Consider the following 13388-nt stretch of genomic DNA (forward strand, 5'->3'; position numbering starts at 1 on the left):
ATGCACAAAAGGGTCATAATGCACTTTCATTTCAAATGACAGAATGAAATTCAAGTCAAAATACATGTTTTAAAAGGATAGTTTTCTGCTTTTAATAAAACTGGTATTTGAGTTATGTTTGCTGGAGTTTAATTTCTAAAGTTTAGGCTCTCTGTTTATATTAGAGGGGTGACAGAAAATAAAAATCAGCCCATTTTCCTTTACACCAGCACTATGCCTCCAAATAATATTTCATAAAATAAACATAGGGTAGGGACAGTTCCAGTGAAAATGGTAGGTATTAGTGACACATATGAAAACTCACCTTCTCTCTCTCTCCATTTATATATATATGTTATATCACACCCAATTATGGTAAAATATATGTAATATAAAATTGACCATTTTAACTATTTTAACGTATAACATTAAGTAGCCTTAAGTACCTTCACAACTTGTGCAACTATCACTCTTACCTAGTTTCAGAACTTTTTATCACCACAAAAGGATATTAAGCAGTCACTCCCCAATCTGCCCTCTCCCAGTCTCTGGCAACCACTAATTTGTTCTCTCACTCTAAAGAGTTGCTTATTCTAGATACGTCATACAAATGGAATCATATAAAACACGCCTTGTGGCTGGTTTCAACACTTAGTGTAATGTTTCCAAGGCTCATCCATGTTGGAGAATGAATCAGTACTTCATTTCTTTTTATGACTGAATAATATTCCATTGCATGAATACACCAGATTGTGTTTATCTATTTAGCAGTCGATGGATGTTTGGTGGTTTCTACCCTTCTTTTGGCTGCTATGAACAGTGTCAATACCAAACACTAACAAAGATAATCATCATCTTTCAGTTCTCAGTGAGGGGGGAGGATCATTCAAGTTAAAAGAGTAGAGAAATGATGGTCTGAGAGCACAAGACAGAGACCCAACATCCACATTTTGGTGGTCAAGGGAGAATCTCAGGTGGAAAATAAACATGCTTAGATTGAAGGAGAATTTAGTGAATTTTAAGTGGGAATGTAGAGACAGATTTGGGGTTTATATCACAGTAAGCTCAAACTCTTGGGCCACAAAACAATGGCATTTTGGGGGAATTTATGTAATCCTAACATGAGCAAAGCATCTCTGTGTGGGATTGCAAAAGGTGAAAGGACTGGAAACATGCAGCATGGTAAACCCGTTTCCCAATAGGGACATTAGCCTAAGAGAGAGGCATATTCTTTTTCTTTTTTTTAAATACTTTATTTATTTATTTGACAGAGACATAGCGAGAGAGGGAACACAAGCAGGGGGAGTGGGAGAGGGAGAAGCAGGCCTCCCGCCAAGCAGCAAGCCCGATGTGGGACTTGATCCCAGGACCCTGGGACCATGACTTGAGTGGAAGGCAGATGCTTAATGACTGAGCCACCTAGGGGTCCCAAGAGAGGCATATTCTGCATTCATCTAGAAAGGAGAGCTGAAAAAGCACAACTCACAATGTAACAGAAAAAGTGAGATTATAACTTTCTTAAATTCATTAAATAACTGAGGTTATGGGGCAACCAAGTAGAGTAATATCTAAGGAAAAATTTGTCCTTCCGAAAAGAGACTGGATGGACATAAGCACGGCTCATCCAAGGCAGAGCACAGGAGGAAGAGAAGTCAAAGTAGGAACTGAGGGAAATATCTTCAAACTGATAAAGTACCTGCAGCTACAGCTAGCATCATACTTAACATTACATTTAATGGTGAAACTTACCTCTTTCCCACAAAGTTTAGGAAAAAGACAGTGATGTCTGCTTTCACCACTCCTATACATCATTGTGCTGGATCTTCTCTCCAGTGCTGTATCACAAATAGAAACCATAAAGTTTCTAAAGAAAAAATAGAAATATCTCTATTTAAAGACAACACAATTGTTATGTGGAAAATTTTAAATAATTAACAAAAAATACTAATACTAGTGAGTGCAGCAAAGCCTTTAGATAAAATATTAAAAATCAATTATATTTCTATAAACTAGCAAGGGGCAGTTGAAGCTGCAACTAACAAAACCATGTCATAGACAATAAGCAACAAAATCATGAAATACTTCTATATAAATCTAAAAAATTTGTTCAGCAACTGTGTAATTTTAAAACTATAAAACACTGATGAAAGAAGTGAAAGAAAATCCATACAAATGGAGACACAGTATGTTTATATATCAGAAGCAAACCAAATTCAACAGCACATTAATAGGACCATATGCCATGACCAAGTGGAATTTATATGGGGGATGCAAAGATGGCACAACATTTGCAAATAAATCAGTGTGAAACATTACGTTAACAGAATAAAGGACAAAAATGACATGACCATCTCAATAGATGCAGAAAATGTAACTTGACAAATTTCAACACACTTTCATGATAAAACCCTCAGCAAACCAGGAAGAGAAGGAAATACTATTAACAAAATAAAGTTCATATATGACAAGCCCGCAGTTAACATCCTACTCAGTGGTGAAAAGCTAAAAGCTTTTCCTCAAAGATGTCCACTCTCACCAGTTTTATTCAAAAAAATACTGGAAGTCCTAGCCAGAGCAGTTAGACAAGAAAAGAAATAAAAGGCATCCAAATCAGAAAAGAAGTAAAATTACCTCTGTTTGCAGATAGCATTAATAAACGTAGAAATTCTAAATACTCCATTAAATGCTTTTAGAACAAATAAACAAGCTTAGAAAAATTGCACATTACAAAATCAACAAAATCAGTCATGTGATGTGATGAGCACTGGATATTATATGCAACTGATGAATTACTAAGCTCTACAGCTGAAACTAAAGATGTCCTATATGTTGGCTAACTGAATTTAAATAAGAAAATAAAATAAAGTAAAATAAAATCAGTCACATTTTTCTACACTAACCACTCATTATGCAGGAAGGAAATTAAGAAAACAATCCTAATTACAACAGCATGACAAAAATAAAAAAAAAATTACTTAGGAATAAACTTAACCAAGGAGATGAAAGATCTGTACACTGAAAGCTACAAAATTTTGATGAGAGAAATTAAGGAAGACACAAATAAATAGAAAGACATCCTGTTCTCATGGATTGGAGGATTTAATATTGTTAAAATGCCCATATTAACCGAAGTGATATTTAATGGATTTTAAGTGATATTTAATGATATTAAGTGGATTTAATGCAGTGCCTGTCAAAATTCCAATGGCATTATTTTTACAAAAATAGAAAAAATAATACTAAAATTCATATGAAACTGCAAAAGACCCTGAATAGCCAAAGCAATCTTAAGAAAAAAGAACAAAACTCAACGCATCACACTTCCTGATTTCAAAATATATTACAAAGCCACAGTATTAAGTCATTATGGTACTGGCATAAAAAGAGACATATAGACCAGTGGTACAGAATAGAGTGCTCAGAAATAAACCCATGAAATTTAGCCAATGGATCTTTGAAAAGGGTGCCAAGAATACACAGTAAGGAAAAGTCTCTACAACAAATGGTTCTGTGGAAACTAGATATCCACACACAAAAGAATGAAATTGTATCTGTGTCTTACACGGTTCACAAATATAAACTCAAAATGGATTAAAGACTTAAATGTCAGACTGGAAATAGTAAAACTCCTAGAAGAAAGCTTAGATGAAAAGCATTATGCCATTGGTTTTGGCAATGTTTTCTTGAGTATAACATCAGAAGTACAGGCAAACGAAGCAAGAGTAGACAAATGGGATTACACTAAACTAAACGTTCCTGTAAGCAAAGGTAACAACCAACAAAATGAAAAGACAACCTACAGAATGGGAAAAAATTGTAAACCGTTTATCTGATACCAAGTTAATTTCCAAAATAGGTAAGGAACTCACACAACTCATAGCAAAAAAGCCTAAAATTTAAATTAAAAAATGGTTTGATTGAAAAATAGGTAAAGTACTTGAATAGACATTTCTCTAAAGAAGACATAGAAATGGCCAACAGATATACAAAAATATGATCCCCATCAGTAATCATTAGGGAAATGCAAATCAAAACCACAGTGATATCAGCTACTATGAAGTAAATGAAGGATAACAAGCATTGGTGAACATGTTGAGAATTTGGAATTCTTGTGCACTGTTGATGGAAAAGCAAAATGGTGCAACCTCTGTGGAAAGTAATACAGAGATTTCTCAAAAATATCTAAATAGGATTATTATATGATACAGCAATCTGGGTATATATCCAAAAGAACTGAAACCAGCATCTCAAGGAAATATCTGCACTTTCATTTCACTGAAGCACTGTTCACAATAATCAAGATATGGAGACAATCTAAATGTCCATTAACAGAGAAGTTGATAGGACCTTCCTGGGTGGCCCAGTTAGCTAAGTGTCTGCCTTGGGCTCAGGTCATGATCCCAGGGTCCTGGGATCAAGCCCCACATTGGGCTCCCTGCTCAGCAGGGAATCTGCTTCTCCCTCTCCCTCTGCCTCTCCCCTCCACTCGTGTTCTTGCTCACTCTGCTCTCTCTCTTCTCTCTCAAATAAATAAATAAATAAATAAAATAAATCTTAAAAAAAGAACAGAGGAGTTGATAAAGAAACTGTGGCATATACATACAATGGAATATTATTTAGCTTCAAAGAAAAAGGAAATCCTGCCATATACAACAACATAGACTAACCTGGAGTGCATTTTGCTATGTAAAACATTTGTATTTATATTGACAAAAATATATTTTGGGTAAACATAGTACTTATTATATATAAAATTGTATTATATATAAATTATGTATTTATATATATTGTGTGTATTTATTCAACTCTTTCATGTAAAATTTATTTTCTTGTTATTCTTTCCTCCCTGAGCTACTGTACTTTGTTGTTCTTCTGAATGCAATAAAGGCCCGTAATTGATATCAAAGACAGTTTGATTCATAAGATTCACAAGTCATAGTTTTTATTCTCACTTTATTTTTAATTTACCAGATTCCTTTTGTTTTGAGAGTGTCTGGATTCTACTGATGTTTGTTTTATGTAGAATTTAAGGCCATTAGGAACTTTTGCTTTCACCTATTGATTTTTGAGGGTCTTCATATGGTCACTGCAATTCATGAACAAAACATCTGCTGTGATAAATTGGAAATGTGATTGTTAATGAATCCAGAGGTGATCTTGTTCTAGGGAAATTATTTGTGTTAATAAAATCTCGGTAAAGAATGATGGAAAAGAAAAGGAATAATACAATGTATTCTTCTGTCAGTTAAAATCTATTTGTGGGGTTTTTTTCCCTCTGTTTAACAGCTATCTTTTGCTTTTTCTGCCCAGCATTTATTCTCCTTTCTTTTCTTTTTAATTTTTTAATTTTATTTTTTTAATTTTATTTTATGTCACCATACATTACATCATTAGTTTTTGATGTAATGTTCCATGATTCACTGTTTGCGTATAACACCCAGTGCTCCATTCAATATATGTCCTCCTTAATCCCCATCACCGGGCTAACCCATCCCCCCACCCCCTCCCCTCTAGAACCCTCAGTTTGTTTCTCAGAGTCCATAGTGTCTCATGGTTCATCTCCCCCTCCGATTTCCTCCCTTCATTTTTCCCTTCCTACTATCTTCTTTTTTAAAAAAATATGTATTATTTGTTTCAGAGGTATAGGTCTGTGATTCATCAGTCTCACACAGTTCACAGCGCTCACCATAGCACATACCCTCCCCAATGTCTATCACCTGGCCACCCCATCCCTCCTACCCCCACCACTCCAGCAACCCTCAGTTTGTTTCCTGAGATTAAGAATTCCTCATATCAGGGAGATCATATGATACTTGTCTTTCTCTGATTGACTTATTTTGCTTAGCATAATACCCTCTAGTTCTATCCACGTCATTGCAAATGGCAAGATTTTTGGGGTTTTTTTGATGGCTGCATAATATCCACTGTGTATATATACCACATCTTCTTTATCCATTCATCTGTCGTTGGACATCTTGGCTCTTTCCATAGTTTGGCTATTGTTCTCCTTTTTTTCTTCTTAATTTAGTTTTTATTGGTTGTTTTGAGGTTCAGTACAGACATTTCAATTTGTACACAATTCTTAACGTACAAACCGAAAATCTAAAAAAACCATGTAGTTGTGATTCTTTTCTAAAAGTTATTCCAGTGACCTTCCAGCTTAAAATTTGGAGGCAAATTTTCCTTAACAGTATATCAAGTACCAAGATCTTCAAATGCTGATACACTGTTACATTGTTAAGTTCCATTAATTCACAATTTACTATCATATACACTACATACTCAAATTCTCAATCTTGCACAGCACATTAACAGAGTTACTAGGAAAACTGGACTACCACTGCCAAGATGTTACAGAGTGCACAAGAATTCTGACCGGGAGAGCCAAGATCTAGGAGTGGTTTTCTTTAGGAAACAATTCTACCAAAAACAACATGGGAATAGAAGTAATTTAAAATATTCAAGACATAGTAAATGCATTACCAACTCCAAATTGCCATTTAGTATGCTTGGTATTCTAGGATATAAAAACTACCCCATCTATGGAATGTTGAGCTGACACCCAAGACAATCAAAGCCTCCCACAATCAATATCCCACTATTTCCTGGTTGTACTAAAAAAATAAACAACAAGCAAATGATTTCACCTCTTAAAAAAAAGCATTTACACTTAAAAAATGGGATGGGGTGGGAGTCCCTCCTTCTTAAAAATGTTTCCAGAGCTACTAAAAAACTTGCATTTACAAAATAGTTGATAAAAATATTCCTCTGGTTGTACAAGAAGGAAGACAGGGACCACTGATAAGACATGGTTTATGGTATTAATCAGACTTGGCTTCTTTCTCTCCTGCTTCATCCGAGGCTGGACTCTCCTCATTTTTAGTTTCTCCGTTTTCTGCAGGTAAGTTTTCTTTCGTTTCTTGGTTAGCCACTTCAGCCTGTTTTCCCTTTGCGCCCCTTTTCCCCTTTGTTTGCACTTTTTTGTCTGAAGATTTATCCTTTCCTGCCTCCTTTTTTGGCTTCGTTTCCACTTTTGCAGGAGCAGGTTTAGCGGACAACCTCGCCGACCTCCTCTTGGGCTCCTCCTTCGCCGCCCGCTCGGCGGAGCTGACCTTCCTCTTGGGCATCGTGGCGGCGGGCCGGGCGCGGGCCGGGTGCTTGTGGGCCGCAGCGCACCGAGAGCCTTCGCGAAGCCGGGCTGCCTGGCCGCTACCGCTCCTCCCGCCGCCCGAGCTGCGGCGACCCGCGGCGGGGGCGGTGGGAGAACTGGATCTATTGTTCTTTCTTTTCTTAATAGTGTCTTACTTTCTGTGGACTCTCTCCTCTTTCTCACTCTGAATTGCTTTGCTTACAGAGGAAGCATTTCTGTGTCTCAGAGTCAAGAGTAAATAATTGATCTACAACTGGCCAATAATTTAATTTTCATTAGTTTATCAGATTTTTTTAGGGATTTACCATGTAACAAGGAGCTTTTAGGTAATGAGGCTACAAAGCCACCAGTCTCATAGAGCTTATATTTAAATGTATGATCTGTGTATCTGTACTTCTAGACTTATAGGGAGGGTTGGAAACATGATTCACTCTAGGCAAATCAGAAAAGAAATCTGGTTCTTTACAAAACTACTTTATATTCTTGTTTCCTGAATTCCTGTGTAAGTGTTGAAATTTTTTTTTTCCTTTTTTCTATTTTTTCATCTCTTGGTTTTATTCAGTTTGCTCCAAGGACAAAATTAATTGTAACTGGGATCACAAATATTATTTTGATTGTCTCACAACCTGATCAGTAAAATCTAAAAAATGGAAAATGTTATACAAGTTGCAAGAGAATACTCTTGGAGTTCACGGACATAGCAAGTGGAAATAATATAAATGCAACAGGTGTTAACATTTAGAGCAGTACTTGTAACCTGCTCTTTTCTAGACAGTTCTGGGACCCTGTTGCAAATCCTCCATACATCACTGCTGATTTCCTTGAAAATTCTCACCCCTTACCCAGGAATTTATTTGTCAGTAATGAGATGCACTAATGGACCAGTCCCAAGTAAAGACTCTTTCTTATGAAATGAAACATACTGACATAAAATCTTAGGAGATGTTTGGAGATGCCCAGATCACTGGATGAAGGAAAAATACCCTCAGATGCACGTATATTTTTAAGCGTAATAAAATATCAAAAATGTTTCTTTTTATTTGTGATACTAAAAGCATATGTCTGGGAAATCAGGAGGGTATTCAGATGTTTCTTAAGTCTGTTCCTGAAGAAAGGGTCTTCCTTGAGTACTTCTTATCCCCATGGAATCTTTTATCATAATAAATATGGTAGAAAACCACCAGGTTTATCAAGGGGCACTTTTCATTGGTATAATGGAAAAAGCAATTTTTGTGAAGTGGGGAATGAGGATAATTTTATTTTAGGGAGAGAAAGCTTAAATTATATTGGAAGGAGGGGTAAGATATTTAAATTTATGGTCTTATTGCGTTCAATTAAACAGGAGGCCTGAAATTCATTATTTACTAGAGAAAGAAATATAATACAACACTTAAAATATTTCTGAATTAATAGGTGGGCTTCCAAAGAATTGGTGAACCAGAATTATTATTTGTAGTGAAATTGCTATTAAAGATTGACATGCACAGTGGCATTTCTGTTGCATGACCATATTATTATTAAGAGGCCATGTATATAGATACAAAGGGAAATAAAAAATAAGATTAAAAACATTCTTTGCATAAGATTATATTTTTATTAATTAAGAATATAAGAAGGAATGCACACTGTCTTCCGCAACTTGGCAAGAAAATGGCCACTGACAATAACCAAACCATACTTCTCCAGCTTCTTACACGCACACTCACACTATACACACATGCATATGTCTGTATGTATACACACACACATACACCTCAAATGCTTTTATTCAGTTCTAATTCAAAGTATACAAGTGAACGATTTTAACTGATCTGGCTTCAGTCAGTTGACAATCCCTTGTCCAAGGACTGGTACTCTGGAATAATAGGGAAATCCACAACAATTATGTGGGTGTGAGCTACCATGGGAACAGCTTCGAGAAGTAGAGCATGCTCTACAGATTACTGTGTAAACAACCATTTCTTTTTGGGATGTGCATCTCTGTACGTGTATCTTTCCACATATTTATTAAGTATTTTGTGATAAATTTTGAGAACAGGATTACTATTTAAGAGGGAAAGAAAATATTTAAGGCTTTTGCCATATAGTCTCATTCGTACCTGTAGAAATTGGTTATTAATTTGATAACCTTGAAAACTGAATTAGCTGAGATCTCACTAATACCACCTTAGAATATTTTAGTAGATGTTATGTACCTATCATGTTGTTTACATTAAAAATATACTATGAGTCAAGATACTTAATGTGGTGTATCCAATCATTAGTTATGTGATGACCAGGGACAGATCATTAATCTTAGTATAAGTTTCCAGTGAAAAAAATTTTGAATTGTATAATGCCTAGTTTTTGCCAGTGAATGAGCACTTAACATAAGAAAACCCAGGGGCACCTGGGTGGCGCAGTCATTAAGCATCTGCCTTCGGCTCAGGTCATGATCCCAGAGTCCTGGGATCAAGCCCCGCATCAGTCTCCCGGGTCCGTGGGAAACCTGCTTCTCCCTCTCCCTCTCCCCCTGCTTGTGTTCCTGCTCTCACTGTCTTTCTCTCTGTCAAGTAAGTAAAAAAATCTTTAAAAAAAAAAAAAAGAAAAGAAAACCTGAATATGTTGAAGGAAACTCCTGAACAGTATATGAACGCAGTTGTTTGTTTTCTAGAATTATCTACCTGTTATCTTTGAAGTGTCTCAAGAACTTTAATCTGATTATTCATTCAAAGATGAGTTCTTTTGTCTCAGCCTGCTCTTCACAAACAGATGTGGAAAATTACTTTTGTTATTTGCTACAGTTCCAGAGATGTTTTAAGGCTGAAACTTAAAAATCACATATATTCTGTAAGTGGCAAGAAGCCTTTATCATAAAGGAAATGCTTTGGTCTGACTGGCCATAAGCAGATTGAGAAGTAAGAAGAAATTAATAAATTAGGCAATAAGTGAGGTAAAGCTGGTATCTCAGCTGCAGATATTGGATAGGCATTATTTCATCATATGTCATACAAAGAATTAGGCAAGAAAATGAGTGATATTCATGACAAGGAGTCAAATACCTTGGGTAGTAGAAAAGAAAGCACCCCCTAATCCAGAGATGTAATTACTTTTCTAAGATAGATTCACTTAATATTTTATATATTGAGTAACATTAAGTCATTAAACTATGCCACTGAGAATTATATGAAACACGGGAATCTGTATCAAAGCATTATTTGTGCATTGGAATAAACATCTTTTTTTCATTGAAGAACTTGACATGAATTTTATGAGTCTATCTTGACATGAGATGTACATAAGAATTTTTCTTTCAAAAACAATATATTTTGATCAAGTATGCACTAATGCCTCTGAATAATGAATATATCCTTGACTGTAAATCTTTTTTTTAAGATTTAATTTATTTATTTGAGAGAGAGAGAGAGAGATAGCACAAGTAGAGGGGAGGGGCAGAGGGAGAGGGAGAAGCAGACACCCCACTGAGCAGCGAGCCCAATGTGGGGCTTAATGGGATCATGAACCGAGCCCAAGGCAAATGCTTAACTGACTGAGCCACCCAGGCTCCCCTCCTTGACTATAAATCTTAACATTGTTTCTTTCCCTCTGCTTTCATTTGTGATGCTGTTTGCATATAGGCAATAAATATTTGAATTAACATTGGTTGCATCTACTAAAAGAAAAAAAATACCAAAATATTGTCCTAAGATTATTGAAATATAAAAGCTTTATGACTTACTATCAAAATAATTTTTGTTCCTTAAATGAAGGAGAAACTTGTATGCTATATAAATAAGAATGTGCTTGATTAGAGACGGTCAGTGATTGGTACCAGATAAAGTTACATTTCCTTCCAACAGGTTACTATGGCTAATAGTTTACATAAATGAGCAAATATTTCATGGGATGTTACTTGCATAGCTATCTTATGCTAATATATTTGCATGTCTTTGTAAGACTAATCATTAAGATTAATCACAATCCATGTGGTGTTTCTTCAGTTTTCTTTGGTAAGAAACACCTGGTTCAAATTTCTGTTGTGTCCCAAATATCTTAATATACCATCTATGGATTTTGAATCAAAAATTTGCTGTGCATTACTCTAATTTACTGTTTGCTGGACTAGCAATATCAAATTACTAAACAATATAGTACTGAATTTTTCCTTCACTTTTTGAGGAAATCAAGTAATAATCTTTTACTCTTGTTTCCTTCATAATCTTGTAAGATTGTAGTTTATTTTCACACTTGACCTTTCTGAAAGATCTAGGAATTAACTTCTCATAACCCACCAATTATCAGAGTGCTGTGCATAGTTTGGTTTTATAAGCAAGAATGCATACCATGACATTTATATATCTTCAGGAAGAATGTACCAGTTAAGAAGTATGATCTAGTATGTCATTTCTAACAGTACCACTTGTTTTTTTAAGAGAAAACATATTTAGATTTCATGCAGTTTCAAGTTTTCCAGTACATTATCATCATCAGACATGAAAGCTGTGGTTTAGAAATGTTTATTTTTCAGCCAAACAGAATCCAACTAAATGCAGATGTTTTATACTCCATAAAGTAATTTAGGGAATCACTTAGCAAACACATTTTCATCAATGTTACAATTCAAACCATTTCATGACAGTTGCATTTACAATTCAATGCCCATAAAAATAGCCTACCAAACCACAAATCATGGGTCTGCTAAGTAGTACCTGAATGTGCCCATTCACTTAATGTGCTCTGTGGATTGTTGGACTGCAGGACGCTGGGTACTCCTCTGTACTTCAGAAACTTGGAAAATAACAAGGTTATGATTGTTTGTGTTTGACTTTTTGTATTTTATTGAGAGTGGAAGAAAGACAAATTTGAGGGAAAGAAAAACATGGAGGTGCCTAATCCACATGAAATAAACAGAAATATAACCAAAAAGATTTAAAAAAAAATCCAGTCTGTGTGGCCATCTTTTCAATAAGACTCTCCTAAGCTTTCCCCTGATCTCCCTCAGAACTGCCACCAAATAATCTCTTACATTTGCCCACAAAGACAGGTTATTCTTCCCAAACTCATCCTTTACTCAAGTTTTTGGTATTACTTTACTCCATAAGTTATCATCTGCCCGTACTAGGACACCATAATTGTTAGAGGAAAGTGTCAGTGAAAGATATGCCCACAAGTACCTTCTTCTTGTGATGAACCAATCATATGATAAAAACAAAAAGTAAATTAGACAGTCATAAACATATTTATTAAGTGCCATTGTTTGCATAACATTAAGTATTAAAAAAGAAATGCCATTTTGAAATGTCTCATATAGAATTAACGATTAACTTTGGGCAATGGTAAATTTGCTTTTCCCTGATAATAATAAAGTGTTCTAATTACTAAGTTATTATTTAAACCATACTTAGTACATGACATTCTACTGGCCACAAGAAATTAATGCTCCTCCACAAAGTGATTATCCAACTCTGGTGATAATAAGCAACACCAGGAGAACCAGATTTCTCCTTAAGATATGATTTATTCAATCTCACTTGATTCTGAGGGTCATGAAAGAAGCATTTTATGTACCTAAAACCCAGCCTATTAGCTTCAGTCATCAAATCACCCTACTATCTGTCCTGAACATCCTTTTTTTTTTTTTTTCTGTAGCTATTTTCTTGTTGATTTGGGTTCCCTTAAGCCATACATAGAACTACATAGTATAAACCTGTCACAATTCTGCACTATATGTTATGCTGAGAGTTTCTGAAAAATTTCTCATGAAAATACTTCAATTTGTGCTTTCCATAAGATATTACCCTTCATCTCCAGTGGCTGAATTATTTGAAGCTGATGAGTCATATATTAGTTTTCAACTCCCCAAAGCACCTCCATTATGGGCTACTACTTCTGTACTGTCATTTAGTTTGTGAAATATGAAATGCTGCCATGTGGCTTCTTCTCAGAATACCTAAGAGAAGAAAATATAGATGCCAATTGCTTACTAGATAGAAATCTTAAAAGAATGAATTGATACTGTTCATGTTAAATTTCTCAAGAGTGAGTTTACTTAAACTTAGGCTTTGAAAAAAAAATTAGTTTTTGCAATCATTTATTAATACTGTGCTTTAAAATTCCCAAGCTTAGTTATTAGAAATAAAATGCACTTTTAAAATTTTCTACTTTTTTATTTTATAAACTAAATATAGGAAGAAATAAAATAATAAAGTCTAGAAAAAGAAAAAGATAGTAATAATGATAGCAGTATAAACCTAGGAATAAAGTAAAAGTCAATTTATAT

The 13388-nt window shown here is 35.0% G+C and overlaps 1 pseudogene; it reads right to left on the reverse strand.

Moving 5' to 3' along the window:
• Nucleotides 1–6775: 6775 nt before the first annotated feature.
• On the reverse strand, nt 6776–7106 carry LOC114208713 (non-histone chromosomal protein HMG-14 pseudogene; annotated as a pseudogene).
• Between the last annotated feature and the right edge of the window lie 6282 nt (nt 7107–13388).

The sequence above is a fragment of the Eumetopias jubatus genome, unplaced genomic scaffold (genome assembly GCF_037043125.1).
Source record: "Eumetopias jubatus isolate StellerSeaLion01/CBP00866 unplaced genomic scaffold, mEumJub1_p1.0 scaffold_5, whole genome shotgun sequence".
Taxonomy (NCBI): domain Eukaryota; kingdom Metazoa; phylum Chordata; class Mammalia; order Carnivora; family Otariidae; genus Eumetopias; species Eumetopias jubatus.